This window comes from Ixodes scapularis, unplaced genomic scaffold (genome assembly GCF_016920785.2).
Source record: "Ixodes scapularis isolate PalLabHiFi unplaced genomic scaffold, ASM1692078v2 PGA_scaffold1__304_contigs__length_218370807, whole genome shotgun sequence".
NCBI classification, from domain to species: Eukaryota; Metazoa; Arthropoda; class Arachnida; order Ixodida; family Ixodidae; genus Ixodes; species Ixodes scapularis.
The window spans coordinates 117,780,005-117,800,221 of NW_024609846.1; positions in this window are offsets into that span (position 1 = coordinate 117,780,005).

Consider the following 20,217-nt stretch of genomic DNA (forward strand, 5'->3'; position numbering starts at 1 on the left):
CCACACCACTCTCCAATCGCACACGGCCAGAAGGTTCGCTACAGTTCACACACTACTACAAAAGAGAGTCATAGGCTTCACAGGAAACACCAAATGTTACTGTCCTCAGTACACATACAGAATAGCCAAAATCACTTCCAACCACCGACAAAACCCCCAACACGCTTTAAAACAAAACAACAACAAAAAAACACGTTTCGCTACAGAGTATACATAACTTCAGGGATAATCCAAGGTTCACATGAAACTAAAAGAACACGCCCTCAGTACATATACACCCATCTTTCCGCTAGTTCAAAACTACACAATGGCCAAGACACTTCCAACTACCTCCAAAATATACCCCACGCCTTAAAAAAATTGCAGATTACAATTGCAAAAACTGTTTTGTTACACCATCTATTGCCGTTGAAGGCAGACTTATAGTCTCCAACAGAAGCTATCCTAATTGTCTCCTTGAGGACTCTTTTCATTCAATTGTTTTCTTTGAATAAGACGGCTGTACCATTCCACTCGGCCACACAATTTCTACATTCTTCAAGATATTTAGCTATTGCGGAGTTAGGCGAATTATTGTTTACTCATTTTGTTCTTAGCCCGAGACTGAGGCAGGAAAATAGGAAAGTTTCAAAGTAGAAGAAAAATGAACAGTCGAGGACACGTTTTTTTCTTTTACATTGAAACATTCTATTTTACTTTACTTTTACTTTATTTAATTTACTTTACTTTACTTTTACTTCACTTTACTTTACTTTACTTTTACTTTTACATTACTTTTACTTCTACTTTGAAACTTTCCTCTTTTCCTGCCTCAGTCTCGGGCTAAGAACAAAATGGTTAACATCCACCAGCTCGCCTGCGCAATCACTACATTATCATTATTTTTACTGCTCTCTTGTGCTCACTCAATCGATCATTTGCAAACCTTTTTGGTATGCCCTATATACGAAAAACTACATGTCATCTGAATATCATAAACAAACCCTTCGTGGCAGTCGACTGAAGCATCTCTGTGCTTTTTCTGACAACCTACTTTTCCTCCCAAAAAGGACGTCAGCCTGTCTAACCTAAGGTCAGTCGTGAACATCACCTTTCCACCGAACCTCCAGCGATAGACATCAAGTTGTGGGACATACCATGAAAAAACGGAAGACATACTGTCCTGTCGCTCTGTCTTTTTCCTCTTTGCCATCCCACTGATCTTCAACACAAGTCTCCTCGTTACCCCTTTTACCAGCCTGGCACTGTAACCCGCTTCTTTTAGCCGAAGCACTTGGTTATCTACTGAACCTAGTCCCTTATGACGACAATATTGTTTGAGTGCGCTATCCAACAGAGACATGACCGTTCCTCTTTTCACTAAGTTAGAGTGGCAAGTTTTAAACGGCAACAAGGGTTTTGCCGCCACTTTGCCGTACTCCCAACACAGTCCTCCATGCACATACAGCCTGAGATTCAAGTACTGCATCAAACCCTCTGCGGGTCCTCACACCTAAACACAATCTCCTGTGCTGCACAGGTGATCACGTCCTTTATCTTCGGAAGCAGACCCTTCTTACTTGAAATTACCAAACATATCGTCCACGTATCTTTTTATTAGCATTGAACCCTATGATATGAATTGTAACATTCAAATTATCTTCAAATCCAACTGGTTCAGATACATCTCTGACAGCACTGGCGTTATTGATGAACCGATACAGACACATTTCTTTTGTGTGTAAGTTTTTCCTCGAACTCCACGACCGTGGATTTCAAGTAAAAATCTAAAAGGGTTAAAAAAAACTTCCTACGTCTATCCCTGAGAGAGACTGAAACACAACAAAGTTCGCTTCCAACCATTTTCTTACTCTCGACAGTAGAAATTATTCATGCAAAGAGTAGTACAAGTCTTGTATGTCAAGTGACACCACTTCCATTCCTTCTGGTGAAAACGTTGCAAACACTCAACTAATTCTTCCGAATTCTTCAACCTTATCGAACTGTGCATCATTACTACTGTCAGACACTTTTGCAAGAGCACCGATACTGATTTCTGCCAAAACCCATTTTCATTGATGACCACACTAAGCGGCGTCAAGGGCTGACGAAAATTATCCCTGTAGAAGGGGAACAAGAGGGACAAGACAAATACAAATCTCGAAACACAGCTAGGTGACTGGTACGCGACCAAAACAATCCGCCTGTTCCGGGTATCAAACCCGGGACCTCTCCATTTCCAGTGGCGCGCTGTACCAACTGAGCTAACCAGGGGTTAGACGTCAGTAGAGAAAACAGGTTTTATCAAGTGACACCAGTCTAACACCAACAAGGGTGAAATGCTTGCATTTTAAGTTTATGATTATAATGCAATTACATGCAAAGGTGCAGGCGAGCTGGACAAGATTGACGAAAATAATCCCTGGACAAGGGGAACAAGAGGGACAAAGGACAAACATAAATCTCCAAACAAAACTAGGTGACTGGTGCGCGACCGAAAATATCCGCATGGTCTGGACCTGTTTGCTATACTGGCGTCTAACCCCGTGTTAGCACAGTTGGTAGAGCGCTCCACTGGAAATGGACAGGTCCCGGGTTCGATACATGGACCAGGTGGATTTTTTTCAGTCTCGCACCAGTCACATAGTTGTGTTTGTCCTTTGTTCCTCCTGCTCCGCTTCTCCAGGAATTATTTTCGTCATTCTTGTCCAGCTGGCTTGCACCTTTGCATTTAATTGCATTATAATCAAGGGCTTGTGGTCTTCCAGGAAAAACTTTACCGAAAGCAACGCCCTTGTATTATCAGCAACCTTCTTCGTCTCTGCCAACAAGTCACAATCCGCCAGAACCTGTACGGCTTTCCTTTTTATCTGCTTAGGGCAAGAAACAGCAAAAAATTAAAGTATAGTTTTTTTAAGTCTGGGGAAGTAAAAGTAACTACTAACGTCGTTCGACGTTACTCCAAATTTGAAGTGACGTAAGTACGTTAGCCGTTACTGCTTTGAAAAAGTCACGAGTATACGATACTACGTTCCCGAAAAGAGTAACGCGTTACCGGTAAGGCCGTTACTTGTAACGCGTTAAAGCCAACACTTGGCTCTACGCGTGGAAAGGAATCGTGACACCCTTGTTCAATTCGTAATGACCATGGGTCTCTATGGAATATGACGGTGCAAAATGGCTGCGCGGAATGCAGACAAAAACGCTCGCACAGTGCGAATGTATTTCATAAAAACTATCAGCATTTAAAAATCTTTTTACCACATGTTAGAACTTCCCCCCGAATGGATGTCAATACTGGACGCTCCACAGGATGTGAAAGTATTCTAAATGGGGTGTACGCACACTGATTGGTTTTATTTTATCAATGCGATTTTATTGCTCTAATTGCCCTTGTGTTAAGTCGTCCGAGCAGGTAATAACAAAGATGTGTCATGACACGCTGAAAAGACAAGCACTTAATAATCTAAATGGCCTGGGTTCGATTCCAGCCAGCCAGAGACGCTATTTTTACCGCGTTGGCCTCTTCGCGTGCGTTTTGCACCAGGCATTTCGCACCATCGAATTTGATTGTTTCAAGAATAACAAATCGCAGCGCCCACCAGCATATAGTATGATGACGTCACGTGGATACCATATTAAACAGTTCAGCTTTCTGGTAAAATGCGATATCCCGAACACTACAATAGATGTTTAAATCTCAAGTTGTGCGGTTTATACAGCAGTCTCGCGATAATATATGGCAGCCTAATCAAATGTTAGAGAGCATGACTGATAAAGCACAGCGTTGTAAATTGAGGGTCCAAAACAAGTGCACGTAAAGTCGAATATAACATCAGCCTCCTGAGGCAGTATTTCGAGAAGTTTGGAGTTCATGCAAGCTGACAAATTGTGATTTTTTTTAGTATTCTAAGAATTTTTATCTGCCCTTCGCGCTATTTATGTATAATTAGGAATATCATAGCACGCGTTCCTACGCGTTTATTTTGCAGTAAGGCATTGTGTAAGGGATTATTCAGAAAATATCATATATTTTTTCGCTTTCTGCACATTTCGTGTATTTGCCTTCCGGTCTATCATGTGAGCACAAAGTTCTTTTTGGCATAGTCTGCAACCCGATGTATCACACTTCCAAACAGCGAACACAAAACGCGTTTCGACGGAATAAACAACGGCCGTAATTTCGAGTATCGTCCTCCCGTGTCGGCCTCAAGCGGTGACGTGAACTTCATAAATGATGAAAAATATTTTTTAATTACTGACTGAAGATTTGATAACATAAATAAAGGCCGATGACAATAAACATAAACATTATAAGTAAATGCAACCCCAAATTATCCTGAAAGATGATCGAGGATAAAAACGCGTTTCCGGCGTTTTTATCCTCGATAGGCACGTTGTAATTGATTTGAGAGAGCCTTACGCTAATTTCTAATTTTGGAGCTGCTTTAAACAACTACGTGTTCCTGACACATGTGGGATTTCCCTTGCTGCTACCCGTCTCGGAGAATGACACAGCACACCGGTTCAACAACACGTAAACATTTAATGACCGCTATCGCCTGCGCCGCGATCCCAACAGCCCCCGCGCATCCGCTGCGACGGCCTTTTATCAGCGGCGGAGCGCCGCTCGCGTGGCCAGTTGCCCTTGGCCCCCTCGTGGCCAAGATGACCACTTATGATTGTCGGAGGGGCAGCCTGGGCCAACCGCTTGGAATCGCCAGGTTGCCCACACATCTCCCCCCTTCCAAAAACGAAAACAGAGGACGTCTTTCATGGTCTTCGGTGGGGCCTTCCTTCTTGGTCAGCAAGGGTCTTCTCAGATGAGCGAGCACGGGTCCGACGTCAGTACTTCCGGACAGTACCGATGCAGCCATGGGGGGTGGTCTGATGATGGGAGCTGCGTCGCCGCTGTCTGGCACGAGGAACTAGAAATTAAAAACAACATGAGGCCATGGCGCGGTAGGAAAAAGTAGCCGCGCACACGAAAGATGCCTGTCCCACTGTCCATGCGGGAGCGCGGACCATTTCTCTTCTCCCCCCCCCCCCCCCCCCAAAACACCGAAGAGGGCATGAAGATAATACGCTTAGAACTCGTGCTACTCCCGGTCGTCTTCACCGCCGTCTCAAGTTGTACCGCTGTAGAGACGGTGTGGAATTTTCCGAGAGGTGGTCCGGATAGTCGTCATCTGGAACCTGCGACACATCTACCTCCTCGGGTTCATAGAAAGCTTTTAGGTCGGCGACATGAATAGACCCGCACACTTCACCAGATTCACAATGCACCAGCTCATAAGACAGGTTGGAGAGCTTGCTACTAACACGGTAGGGGCCATCCCACCTCTTTGCTAAAGAGGCCGTGAAGCCTCTAGCAGCATCACTCAGCGGATGAGTTCGCCTCAGTACCAGATCTCCTACCTTGAACTGCAGATTTCGCCTCCCCTTGTTGTACTGGTTTGCCTGCTGCAGTCTCGAGACGTCGAGGCTCTCTCGAGCTTCACGCAGGTTCTCCGTGAAACGCTTCCGGAGATCTTCTGCGAACTGCGTGGTTGTGCGCTGCGTGCTTGCAGGATCTGTGCAAAGGAGGCCGTTTCCCAGGGGAAACACGAGCTCTTTTCCAAAGTTAAGTTGGGCCGGCGTAAAACCCGTGGACCGGTTGATTGTTGTGCGGGTAGCGAATGCCATTTCTGCTAATTTCGCGTCCCAGTCTTTGTGTCGCTCTGTATGCGATACAAGCATCTGCTTCAGGTTACGGTTCACTCTTTCCGTGATATTCGCCTGTGGATGGTATGGCGAAGTCCGTTTGTGCCGTATGCCTAGCGCCTTACACGCATCCACGAACACCTTGCTAACAAAATAAGAAGCGTTGTCTGTAATAAGCGTTGCGGCAAAGCCAAAGCACGCGAACGTCTCGAGAAGACAGTCCCAGATTTTCTTAGAGTCTAGTTTGCGCAAAGGAAACATTTCGACCCATTTTGTGAAATGGTAGAACCTCGTAGTCCACGCGGCAATCAGTATTTGCTAGTAGTGACCGACCGTCACTACTAGCAAATACTGATTGCCGCGTGGACTACGGGGAAAGGGACCGACAACGTCACAGGCAACACACTCCCAGGGGTACTTGCTTTCGACCGACTGCATTAAACCTGGTGGTTGGCCACCTCGGGGTTTTGCCTTCTGACAAACCGGGCAGCTACGAGCGTACCTCATCACATCCTGCCTCATACCTGGCCACGTTGCAATTCGGGACAACTTTTCGTAAGTTTTGCTCCCACTGCTGTGGCCTGCCAAGGCGGGATCATGCATATATCTTATAAATGACTTACGCAGTTTACGTGGTATTACAGACCGGAATGGCGGGCCGCTGGACCCATCGTCCACCTGGGGGATGTATCGCAGCAGGATGCCGTCGCTGCTGAGCAGGTATGAGTCCAAGTCTCTGGGATTCCCAGCGTCGGCTGAGTTTTCTTCTGCCAGCTGGTGCATCACCTTCTGACAAAGTCCATCGGACAGCTGGGCCGCTCGGAGCTCCTCTCTGCTCACCAGGGTTCCCCACCGCGACTCTGGTGTGATGGGCGCCGCATTGGCCAGTGCCACCAAGTCGGGATCCACCTGCATTTCCTGCCCGAGAAGTGGAGCACGGGACAACGCATCTGCAACGTGGTTAGCCACTCCACGCTTGTACTCGATTGTGTATTTGTAGCGCTGGAGCGAAAGGGCCCATCGAGCGAGTCGTCCTGCAGGGTTTTGAAGCCCTTTGAGCCACGAGAGAGCCATGTGGGATTTCCCTTGCTGCTACCCGTCTCGGAGAATGACACAGCACACCGGTTCAACAACACGTAAACATTTAATGACCGCTATCGCCTGCGCCGCGATCCCAACAGCCCCCGCGCATCCGCTGCGACGGCCTTTTATCAGCGGCGGAGCGCCGCTCGCGTGGCCAGTTGCCCTTGGCCCCCTCGTGGCCAAGATGACCACTTATGATTGTCGGAGGGGCAGCCTGGGCCAACCGCTTGGAATCGCCAGGTTGCCCACACACATAACTTCTCGAACGTATAAAAGTTAGTTATTTCCTATTTTATGTGGTGAACATAACATTTATGTGTCTTTGGGCTGGACCAAACAGAGTACACAGGCACGCGTGGTGGAACTATGACTGTTACGTCCGCAAACCGTCAGGAAGTGTACAAATAAGTAACTGCCATGTCGAGTAGATCATTAACTACTACTTAGTTTTATTTTTTAAAAATCATCAATTAGCAATGGTGGTGCTTATTTGAAAATTGAATTTACCGGCCTCGTGTCAAGAACAAACGTCAACAGCCAGACTATGCCACTCAATACTGACAAGAAAAGGCTCACTTGGGCAAGCGCTATTTTAGGTTAGATTCGATCTGACTACGAAGGGGCTTACATATTAGAGGGAGCAATTTTCATCCCTCCTTTCTGAATGATACATCGCCTGCATGCTCGGTGTAAACAATGATTTATTTAGATAAACAAGCAGTGTGATTGCCGCTCAGTGTTTCTATAAAGGATAGTCTGAAAGGGCTTGTCCTAAAACATTCTTGGCATTTTTAAAATTGTATTGCTTTTAGTTTACTTGTGTCACAATATATCCATATATATATTGTGAAACGTATTTCGTAACCCATAATTCAGGGTATACATGGCGACGAGGTGCCCGTTTCATAATTTTATGCACTGTAATTAATTCTTTAGTTGAAAGGCACAACCACGATTTAACTACGCTATTGAAAAAGGCCAATATGAACTCGGCTTATTGTAAATATTGTATTCCAATGAAGTTGATGGAAACCAATAAGAACTTATTGTTATCCGATTAACCCAATACGCACAATGGGAATTCATATCGGAGCACAATATCCCGATATAGTATGCGGTTATTGGTATACAACAGCATATTGGAGCACAATATCCCGATATAACTTGTGGTTATTGGTATACAACACGATATCGAAGCACAATATCCCGACAGAACTTACGGTTATTGGAATAGAATACGACACCGCGTGCATATTGGTGACCGACGTGGACATACTGTGCGGCCACACGATATATGAATATCGGTCGTCGATCACGGGCCCAAAAGAGAATACAATATCGCGTGGATAAATCTCAGAACGAATTCCAAGTTGCCAACATGAATTACGTCGGCATATACCGCGGACTAAGAGGATACGTAACACAGTATTGATCGCCCGTGAAGCAACATGTGGATATCGGTACGCCCACATATACGACATCGCGTGAATGATATCGTAGAACAGCAGGAGTTACCATACGGCAATAAGAGATAGAACGATATTGGAGGTGGATACACACAGAACACAAACGTTCCGCGTTGCAAATACATTCACATTGATCGAAAGCGCAAGTGTACGTACGGCACACAGTACACACAGCCTCGAGCGCTTGAAATGCTAGACAACCACCAAACCATTCAGAATAACTAGCTGGGACACCCGCGACCTACCTTTCAATGAGAAAGCCCAATAACGACGTGCTCATTAGAGTGATCGTTTTCAAACAAATGTTTATTGCAGTTTTAATGCAACAAAAGTTAGGTTACCGATGTTGGAACCCAAATCGAACGCGATAAGTGACAATGTCAGTTCGCACGATAAAATAATGAGGATTAATGGGCTTGACAGGTCACGTGCTTCTTACCCGCACATTTATCGATATTGACCCACCTTTCTGGGTAATCCTACGTTGTACACAAAATCCACAACCACACACGAGCACATTTCACCCACCACTCTTCGTCGCCTGTTTCGCAAGATTCACACACTGTAAAAAACGACGGGAAAAATACGTGCATTTGCGCCATCAAACGATACGTTACAGACTCGTTTTATGAGAAAAGTTTCCATCGTCAACCCGCGCGCGCGAAAGCTGGAGCGCTCGAGGGCTCGAGCTTCGGAGGCAGTTCGAACTCCGAAGGGAGGCGAGCCGAGCGAGCCGCGAGTAGCCCATCGAGGCAAACGAGCGGCGGAGCGAGCCGCCGAGTGGCCGAATCCGCCGATCCAGCCAAGCCTAGCCGAGCCGCCGAGATTGCGCCAATTGCGCGAATACGCCATTGCGCAGCGACTCTGACCGCGCCAACCCGGCGAGACGGCGGCGATGGCGGGACCGACGGATAACAGCTCGTCAAGTTCGTCGCGCACTTTGCTTGTGGGTTCCAAGTGAAACCAACGCACTTTCAATCGCTTCTAAAGGTACGTAAAGGCGACTTTATTAGTTGCAGCATTGAGTGCTTTGGTATACACAGATCAAAGTGAACACTGAAGGACAGAAGGGAGACATGATGTTTTGAAATCGCAGCTTATTTGAACGCATGCGTCCCCTGCTGAAAGCGTCTGGCTGTGCTCTGTTGCAGACGTCATTTCGACTGCGTGTACTCTGATGTAACGTCAGTCAGTGTTTACACTCGGCTAGCTATCACTCGGCTTGTTATCTCATGTGCGAAATAGACGTAGAAACCAGCGCCTCGTCTCTTTCGGATATTCAACCTCCAGCCCCCTGGCTCCCAGCGTGCTTACCGGCGCAAACCGTTCGACGTGTTGGATTCGTGGGCTCGTTCGAAGAGGCGTTGTTTAACGCTCACGAGTCGCCGAAGTGTTACCGGAGCTTCTCTTTACGAAAGTCGCGATCGACGCTGGGCTCTGAACTCGTACTTTTTTCTTCCCTGGTAGACCAAGAGTGCCGACCATTCATCTGTGGTGCCGACTGGCGCCGTACGAAGTTGAGAAAAGCTAGCGAGTCTGTCAGATTTTCGTGACGCCGCCCAACTGCTCTGCTACCGGCTGCGCTCAACAAATAAGGTAAAAAAAAAAATCGTTTTCTAATTTTCAATTTTTTATTTTTTTTTTGCCATGTTTCATTTCAGTGGCCGCAATGTAAATCGCGGCCGTACGTCGGTTGACTCCCGATTACTGTCTCTACATCGTAGGTTGTCTCACCACAATGGTGCCTCGTTGGTGTGATCTTATTCTGATATCGTTACACCTTGCTTTTTCATCTTGGCACACTTCTAGACGACCTTCTACACGTTGCACTCCTTGTCGACATGTCGCTGGTGTTAGAGACAAATATGAAGTCGCTGTTTGCTCACTCCTTGGTGCACATATTTCATGTTCAACATCAGGCATCTGAAGGAGGCGCTATGAAACCCTGGAGTTTGTTTAGAGGTACCTCAAAATACTGTATTCAAGTGTCGCTTTGTATGTTATAGTTTCCTACAAAACCAAATTGCACTTTGTTCGTAATATACCCTATAACTGTTCACTACAATTAAAGTTGCTATGAAACATTGGCCACGAGAGGTGACTCGGCCAACGCAGCCTGAAAATTCCTCGCATAATTTTCTTTATTGGTCATTTTGGACATAGACAAATTTTCTTGTGAATAATGAGTGTTATGCACATGTGTTCTACTTTTCGTACAGGTACTTCAGTTAGATAAACCCCAGCAAAGGCAGCAAGACAGTCTCATGGGGTCACACCAAGGATAACTGCATTCCTGCTCGAGTCCCGAGTCTTGTCACCAAACTTCACTGAACATAATGGTACATTCCGTGTCTTTAACTTTTTCTTCTGAATTGTGTTTTTTTTATTGTTGCTTTCTTCTATTGAAAAAAGGGTAGTACAACGTTTAAACACCCAATGTTTTTTGTTTTTTTTTGTAAAATGTGTAGTACATTGTCTAAACACCCAAGCGTTCATAAATGGTCTCTGTACCAGACAATAGGGTGTCTTATACTCTGTTTCATACTTAGCGTGCAACGCATTAAAAAATAAAAAAAGTGTTACTCCGCGCGTTTCGTGGACGAGTGGTAGAAGGCGCTGTTCTGGCGATATTGACGTCTCGGTGGCCGTGGTTCAAACCGATTTTACGCGCAGTTTTTTTTTTTTTTTTTTTTTTTTTTTTTAGACGTAATTTTTGTGCAAGATTGTGCGCATTGACGAAGTGCATATTTCAGTTCCTCCTTCTTGATTTCTATTTATAAGTTGCCGAGAGGCCAGATTTCTACCATCTGGTCTGCCGCTTTGCAAGTGTTATTTGCCTCCAGCACGGAGTTATATTTTTCTTTCGTGCAGCGTGGAATGAGGAATCGCCCTGATAGCGGCCTTGTCCCAAAATTTATAATAAAACGTAAATCGACAATAGTTGTGGCCTGTACAGTTTATTTTGAAATAGCTGTCAAGGGTAGGAATCTCCCTCTCGGAGCACTTGCGATGCACCTTCAGGCGAATGGCGTTCTGTGTGAACTCGTCATGCTTGACGGTCCCCGTGCTCTAAACTTTCACGTTGCGAGGTCTTTGCTTCGGGGACGCCACCTTGCCAGATAGGCACTGCGCCTTACACTTCGCGACAGTACAGGGCACACACCAGTGTCGTTACTGGCCGTCTCCAGGACTTCACGACCGAATTCTCCGGGGAATGTGTTCTTATACTCCCGTACACATTGGCGATCATCTGCTTGCACTCTTTCAAGATTTTCACACAACGAATCTTCGAAAACATCCGAGCTGGAGAGGTACTTGAGCTTGCTGCGTAAGACGCCATCTTCTCAAAACCAGCCAGTGCCACACAACCCGAAAACCCACAGCGGCTGCCACACGGATGAACACGAAAACAATTTAAGGTGGTTTACGTTATCTTTTCCTTTTTCTTGAAAAACATTTGTGCTCCGTTGAAATCATAACGCCACTATCAGTTACTAGCCCCGAGAAGGCACATTTCTCGACTTTTTAAAATGTTTTTGCAGGGGACGCACTATCTTATGAGGCGAACGTAGGCACGGTCAGCAATGCAAACCGGTGCGCTAGCTTTGACTGCGTTGCACTCTGTGTATGAAACAGAGTATTCGCGTCTCCAGCTCGACTCTCGCCCTCCCGCGGTGGAAACGGGAAGCGCTCTAGTGAGGGTCCCCCGATTCTCCTGCTCAGCGGGCATGGCGGAACTGCTCGCGATCATGGCTCGCGAAATGTCGTTTCCGAATGCAAACAACACTCTTCACTGTCCCAACGTAGTGCTGCAGCCGGTATGGGATTGTAGCTTACTGGAGAGTTTTAGTATTGCGCATCGAAGCAAATGCAAGCGGTGTGCCTTTGCGCTAGAGTTGCGTGCCCCACGTTGTGCGTGCGCCTCATCGCCATGCGCCATCCAAGACCGCAAATTCGGGCTCCGCGCACGCGCAGTGTGGAACGCACAAAGCTAACGTAAACACACAGGGCTTGAGTTCGCTGGTATACGCAATATTAAAACTCACTACTGTTTCGCCGGCTTCCAACGCCAACGAGACGTGCTGCAGTGAGCAGATGTGCAAGCAGGTAGGCGTTCCTTCGAACTGGAAAGGCTGAGATTGGCAAAACGACGGCGAGCAAAGACAAAAGTAAATAAATGTTATGAAGAAACTAGTAATTAAAAAAAGCTTTTTTTTTTTAACTTTTGGGCATTTGGTGTGGAAGTATATTGGCGGCGACTTTGGACGTTTCGCCGATTGTCAAAAGTCGCGACTTTGATAGCAGAATATACTTTACCCACAATTAATGTAGTTTTACATGGATTTCTCATATTAGCTAGAATATTTTCATTGATTTTAGACTTTTTTAATTTTATTTGTGATTAAAATGCAGCAATTGGAACCAGTGATGATAATTAGCACAGTTTTCATTGTCATATTTCTTCGCGCGTTTAAAATTAGATCATAAGCAACAAATTATATTAGAGCTTGAAGAATTACTTATTCAAATATGTGAATTTTAATATTATTATTATTATTATAAATTGCAGCAATGTATGCCTCGAATTAACGCCAAGATCACGAGAATACTCTATTTAACCATAATAGTCTTTCCAGAAAGGTATAATTCTGTCTTCTTTAGCATATGAAAAACTCTGACATAGTTGTCAAGATAGACAAACAGTTAAACGCTGGATGTAATATGAAGTCCTACGCGTCACGCGGTGCTATAAAAACACACACACACACACTTCAGCTGTCTGACTCGGATTCCGTCTTGGGTTGCTGCAGTGAGGGCAGCGTTTATTAGTTTATGCGTTTCGTGGATATATTGTAAAAATTAGAATTATTCTCTTATTCTTGTGCTGGAATAATTGTCATTATTTCTCATGACAATTATCTGAGCGAGAAAAAGGCAGCGAGAACGCACAGATATCAGCACTGATTTTTTCAACAACTAAGAATATCAGCCTGGATCAAACAGTATGTCACAAAATAAAGTTTCCGCGAAAAACTTTTTTAAGTAAATAATTACGATATGATACACATCTTGAGTCATGAAAGAATCCGAAATTAAGACCTCTGTCGAGAAATTAGATCCAAAATAGAGGTAAGTTTCGGTTTCGCTCCAGAATTAAAACGCGCACCCTTCCGTAATTAATACGCTAAACACCGTTATTGTGTTCAGGTTAAAGGGTGACCTGCGCTCATAAAACATTAGCTTCCTCGTATTACCAGAAATAATTTATTTCGCTCAGTGAAGCCAGCACACTAGACAGGCTCAACAGCGGCACGCATCTCTGACCCTCATTAAACCCGCCATCTTGGAAAATGAGTGGCGCCACCTATAGTTAGTTGGAGTCGCGAATAGGATCGGTTCAGACGGGGCAACCTCTCCAGCAATTTTGGGGCTGCTGGCGGGTTGTTCCCTAGTTTTCCCTAGATCGACACGAATTGCTGTTGTCGGGTCCGGCTCGAAGCGGACGAGCAACTCTGACTACTCGGAGATGTTTGAAGCGGCAGCAGCCAATCAGGAATGCAATATTTTCACGTGACACCCCTGTGGTCGTGATGATGAGAACTGAGGACTTAGTTCTGGTTTGAAATGAATCATTTTTGAAAATAAACTGTTTAAAAAAGATGAGTTAGTATTTTCAGCGCAATTTAAAGATATAACAACATGTTTTTAGGATATAACTGTGCGTCTAAATACTGTAAGAAAAATAAAATTTCATGATGATGATGGCAAGTCGTAGCAATTCGGTTGCTGCATGTGAACGCGGGCGGCCCGTGTTGCTGGTGTTGCGACATGAAGTTGCTGGGCGAAATTGTTCCGTCTGAAGCGGGCTTTAGGGAACTGAATTCAAGGGCCGTGGAGCTCTGGGTGCTAGCCCACCTGGAAATTTTTTTTTCTTTTTTGCCTTTTTTAGTATTTAAATAGATATATATATATATACATATATACTTTTTTAAGTTTTAACATATAGATGCATAATTTACACACTAATTCATTTTCAGAAGCGCTTTTATTCACACTCTGTGGCTTTCTAGTGCTTGCAATAGCTTCTCGGTGAGCTAATGCCAGCTCTGCAAAGGGAGAGGGATCTTCCCACGCTTTGCAGGCTGTAAAGCTGTGGCTTGCACAGCTCTCGTGTGTCACACCTCGCTCACTGGTTCCATCGCGAAGCATAGGTGCTGCATGAGTCGCGCCACACCGTAAGCCCATATACGGTCGGGTGACAAACCTGGGACCATTTGTCACTGCACTCAGCTATGGTATGGTGGCATGGTCGGGGCATGAAGCAGGGGTACAGCTTGGAAATGCTGATCTTCATGACATTTTAAACACATTTTTTATTACTTTTGTGTCGAGTTGTCAGCATTCTAAAGGTGAGAAAGCAAGCAGCAGCGACTGCAAGAAAAGAAAAATTTAAGACTGCTTTCACCAAGAATCAATTACGAGCACTAGAAAGGCATAGAGTGTAATTAAAACGCTTCTAAAGGTGAATTAGCATATAAATTAAGTACTTGTGCCTCAAAAATACAAAATAACAATGTAAATATAGTTATAACGATAAAAATATACACCAGGAGGACTTAAACCAAAACTACAGTCTGTAAGTTTTAAATTTGACACCTTAAACCACTTGGCCACCACCCAATTTTCTTTCCAGGTCGTTCATCGAGGTATATAAATTTTGTTTGCAGCTGTCGGCTGCAAGAGAGATTGCCTTATTTTCATTTACTTTACTATTCCCACCAAATATGACAAGTGATAAAGAATAGAACCTCATTTGGTTGGCCGAGGCACTGTGCTTGCATCAAGGCAAACTAGCCTGTCTTGCTGGGTTCATATTTTGTTTCATCACTTGTTTAGGATTCTGTTGTCGCTCATCAAAAGAAGAAAAAAAAACTCACTAATTCTGACTTATTCTGGTGTGCAGGTACCTTTGGCAGTAAACTCTACTAAATGGGGCAAAATATAGACACTTTTTTTAGCAAATATGCATCGTTTTAGCAAAATGAGCTACACTATTTGACTAACGTGACACAGAATGAGCCTCTCCACTTGGGTCTTTCTTCATCTCTCGCAGACACTATTTCCTGCTTTTTGTGGTTTGTATCAGACTTTTGTATTCTGTCCGGCCAAAGCATCTGTGTTACACTAAGACTGGGTTCTTTAGGATATCTACAGGTATTCTTCGCAGCAAATGGCTTCCAATCAGGAACATGAGTTTGTTCTTGGCCACCGAGAGCAAGTATTTTCAAGGTGAGCTATTGCCCGCCTATGTGAGTTTTGTATTTCATTCCTCTTGAATGCCATAACCTATGTGTAGTGGTCTTGCATTAGTATTTTGTTGTCTCTCTTTTGCAAAAACACCCAAGTTTGACTAAGACCGGGTTCTTTCTTATACATGCAGGTCTTGGTGGCAAGCACCAGCCAATCAAGGCCAGAAGTTTGCTCTTTGCCGCGCATGGCAAGTGTTTTCGAGGTGAGTGATTGACGCCTATCTGAGTTGTGCGTTTCATTCCTCACAGACACTCTATGTCCTGTCTCTATAGTGGTTTTGTGTCAGGCTTTTGTGTCTCTGTCCGGTCAAAACATCTGTGTTAGACTAAGACTCGGTTCTTTAGGATATCTGCATGTATTCTTTGCAGCAAATGGCTGCCAATCAGGAACACGTGTTTGTTCTCGGCCACTAAGAGCAAGTATTTTCAAGGTGAGCTATTGCCCACCTATATCAGTTTTGTGTTTCATTCCTTTTGGATGTCATTTCCTATGTGTAGTGGTCTTGCACTAGTATTTTGTTGTTTCTCTTCTGCAAAAGCACCCAAGTTTAATTAAGACCGGGTTCTTTCTTATACATGCAGGTCTTGGTGGCAAGAACCAGCCAATCAAGGCCAGAAGTTTGTTTTTTGCCGCGCATGGCAAGTGTTTTCAAGGTGAGTAATTGATGTCTATCTGAGTTGTTTGTTTCATTCCTCACAGACACTCTATTTCCTGTCTGTATAAGGTCTTGTTTCAGGCTTTTGTGTCTCTGTCCGGCCAAAGCATCTGTGTTAGACTAATCTTTAGGATATGTGCAGCAATTCTTGGCAGCAAGTGGCTGCCAATCAGGAACACGAGTTTGTTCTCGGCCACCAAAAGCAAGTATTTTCAAGGCGAGCTATTGCCCGCCTATATGAGTTTCAGCATTCATCAAGGAGCGCAAAATCAAAGCCCGGGGGTTGGCCATTGCAAAAATGTTGACTTGGAAGCGCATAGGGAGGAAGCTTTATAAAAGTATCCACCTGCTTCTACAAGACAAGCCAAAACTAAGAATGTGGGTTCCATTTGAAAAAAAAAAAAACATTGTCGGCCCGAATTAACTTGGGGGCGGCACGGAGCAAACAAGCCACGGTACGAGTATGCTTGGTTCAGGCGTTTGTAGGAGTGGTAGATGACTCGGTGTTTTCTAAAAAAAATATTTTTTTTCTAAACGTGTGGTGGTCTAATATTCATGAATGGGCATTGAGTCGGGATGTTAAGGTAAAAATCTCATCCACATGCCGGGATTCATGTGCCTTGTCCCCCTAGCGAGGGGGACAAGGCCTTCAAAATTTTGGGTTCGCAAAAGGGGTGCGTCAGTATTGACGTCTCATTTTACATCATGCGTCTTAATTTACAACGCACTATAAATGACATGCCTGAGATTCGTTTGGGTGTACTTCCTCTCAGCAAGTATATGGTTCTGTCTCAAAAAGGTCTAATCTGATGTTGACCGCTCCTCAGGTCTCCACCGACGATTCATCAGGACGAGACCCTACCGGGACACTAGGGAGGAACGGCTTAAGCAAGGGAGGCAACGTATACGACAGCTTCTTGCGAACAAGAAACGAAAATAGATAGATGGTAGGTGTTTCATTTGCTATGCCTTTTGGCGTGCACATTATGTTTGTTATGTTTAAAGATTCCTGCAGAGTTTGGTTTCAACTATTGTAAAATACTGAGCATGCGCGCTGGTCGCAGGAGCGCCTACCCTCCGATTCGGAACGATCCGCAAATAAGCAAAGGGCATACCAGACACCCATCCACCTGTTTTGAGCCATGCTCAAAATATTAAAAGAACACATCAAGCGCCAGGTGCTGTGGCGTCTTTGCCCCAATAGCGCCAGTCGCAGAGCTGACAGATCCGTGACTGGCGCAAGCCATGGCATGGCCTTTGGGAACCAGGGAATCGAGATTAAAGAAGTAGCGCAGAAATTGGAGGCGAGTGGTGAAGGTGAGCAGAGTTAACAGAAAACAAGGACGAAGGGAGTTCCGTCGCATGAGGCATCTGTGTCCCGTGCATGTGATTTTGAGTGTGCTGTAGGTGGCTATCCAAAAAAGTTGTTACTTGGACGTAACTAATCGCAAATCTCTCTTGCAGTTTCCATGGCCCACAAGCCAGCCGGCGCCAGTTCGTCCTCGTTCAAAGGTGAGGATTCTAGATTTTCTAGATTGCTCTGAAGCAGCAATACTGAAGCCAGACAAGTGGTACTGCATATTTAATTGACAGAACGACTGGGGACGCTTTCACTGAAGCTTGTTTTGCTGCAATACACGTGTGTATTGCAGCAAAACAAGCTTCAGTGAAAGCGTCCCTACTCGTTCTGAGCTCCGTCAATTAAAGGTGCCGTACCGCTTGTCTGTCTGGCTTCAGTGTTGCTGTAGGCGACAAAACGTGTGCCCAGTTTTGTCACAAGAGGCATATTATGTCACGCACATGTAATTTTGAATTTATCCGGCTTAGTGTGCTGTAGGTGGCTGGTCAAAGAAATTGATACCTGGACGCAGCTAATTGCAAATCTTTCTGGCAGTTTCCACAGCCTAAGAGCCAGCAGGTCCCAGTTTGCTTTTCTTTAAAGGTGAGAATTTCAGATTCCCGAAACAGGAATACTGAAGCCCTACGACCGGTACAGCATTTTTAATTGACGGAGCTCAGAGCGACTGGGAGCTCCTGCATTGAAGCTTATTTTTCTGTAATACAAGCGGGCGACATTGACACGTGCCCAGTTACGTCGCAAGAGGATATCTATGTCCCGCGCATGTAATTTTGAATCTTTCAGACTTAGTGTACTTTACGTGGCTACTCAAAGTAACTGCTACTTGGACGCAACTAACCGCAAATCTCTCTTCCAGTTTCCACGACCTACAAGCAAGCAAGCACCAGTTCGTTTTTCCTCAAAGGTGAGCATTCCAGATACTCTAGTTAGGTGCGAAGCAGGAATAGTGAAGCCAGACGAGCGGATACGTATATTTAATTGACCGAGCTCAGAATGACCTGTGGCAGTGGCATTGAAGCTTATTTTTCCATAATCAAACGCAGACATAATTTTGAATCTATCCGGCTTGGTGAAGGATTGCTACTTGTCGCAAACTAATCACAAATTTTATATTGCAGTTTCTATATGGCTACAGCTAGCAGGTGCTGTTTTCATTAGGGTGAGGATTTCACATTCTGTTTTCAAACATCAAGTTTTTGAATGAGAGTCCTAAACAATTAACTTTCTTTTGCAGTAAATGCCAGATCCTCTAGTTCAGGATTATGTTAAATATATGTGATATGGATAAGTCCAGTGTTTTTCTTCTTTATTCACAATTTGACAACAGCAACATTTTTTTAATTTGTCACTCAGAAATACACACAAGAAGAGACTGCGTTGCAGAGAAATGTTGCGCTAAACGTGATATTCCAACTCGTATATAGTTTTACTGGTAGCCGATACAATATATTGGATTCCAATATCCATAATACGCTGAGTATATTGGAATCGTAAACCCTTATTGGATCCCCATACGACATATGGGGATCCAATGAGGGTTTATACGGTATTGGGTTCCAATATTTTCAGCGTATTATGGATATTGGAATCCCATAACAAATCCTTATTGTAATACAATACAATAAATGTAATGTTTTCCAATACACTGTTTATATTGTATTGCAATACAATAAAAAGATATTGTTTACCAATATCCATAATACGCTGTTCATATTGGGGTTTTCCAATAGGGTATTAATAATTCGACGCAAAGTTGTACCAATCACGGCTACTTTATGCGACCAACCACACTTCGCAACTACGTTGATACTTGGAAATAGATCCGCTTGAACATTAGAACTATGCTTAAACACGAAGAAAGAAATGGCAGGAGAGGACAGTATAGTTCAATCTCCCCTATTTACATGTATCATACTACCAACAAGCTCAACATTTTACTGTTATTAAAATATATGTGATTCCGGTAAAAAAAAAAGGATTGTTGAGTCATATATACGACATTTTGTGTGTAAATGTTAATTTTCTTTTGCTGCTGTGTCGAAATTAAATAATGGAATTTCATATTTTTGGTACCTGAGAATAAAAGTAATTTTACCGACAATAGAAAAAAAAAACATATAGTGAATCGTTTCACGGCGTAAATAGTGTCTATTGTCAGAAAACGCGGAAAATACATTCTCAAGTAAGAGGTTCAAACCGGTTTGAACTGTTATTTTTGCTCCCCAGAACTGAACCGAAAGCCGTGAACCCGAACCGAACGTATAAAGATTTTGGTTCGACACTTTGGTCGGTACTGCGCATGCGCATACGCTTTATTCCTTCCGAATCTGGCATCTGCGCACGCGCAGTGCCCACACCTGGTGTGAGCAAAGCGGGGGTGTTTGAAAACACTGTGTTTATTTATTAATACCGTTCACCCCGGAATCGGGTTGTTACAGGAGTAATGGTTACAAAAACATACAAAATACCGGTATGACGAAATGCACGCTCTTCAATCAGTCGCGTAAAAATGATCAAAACCAGTTACAGCACAGCAGTAACATACAGAGTAAAAAAACAAAACCAAAAAAAGAACAGCAAGATTCATCGTTTAGGATACATGAGTATAGAGTTAAATTACACAATTCTAGACGTCTATAGATGCCACTGTACAATACATC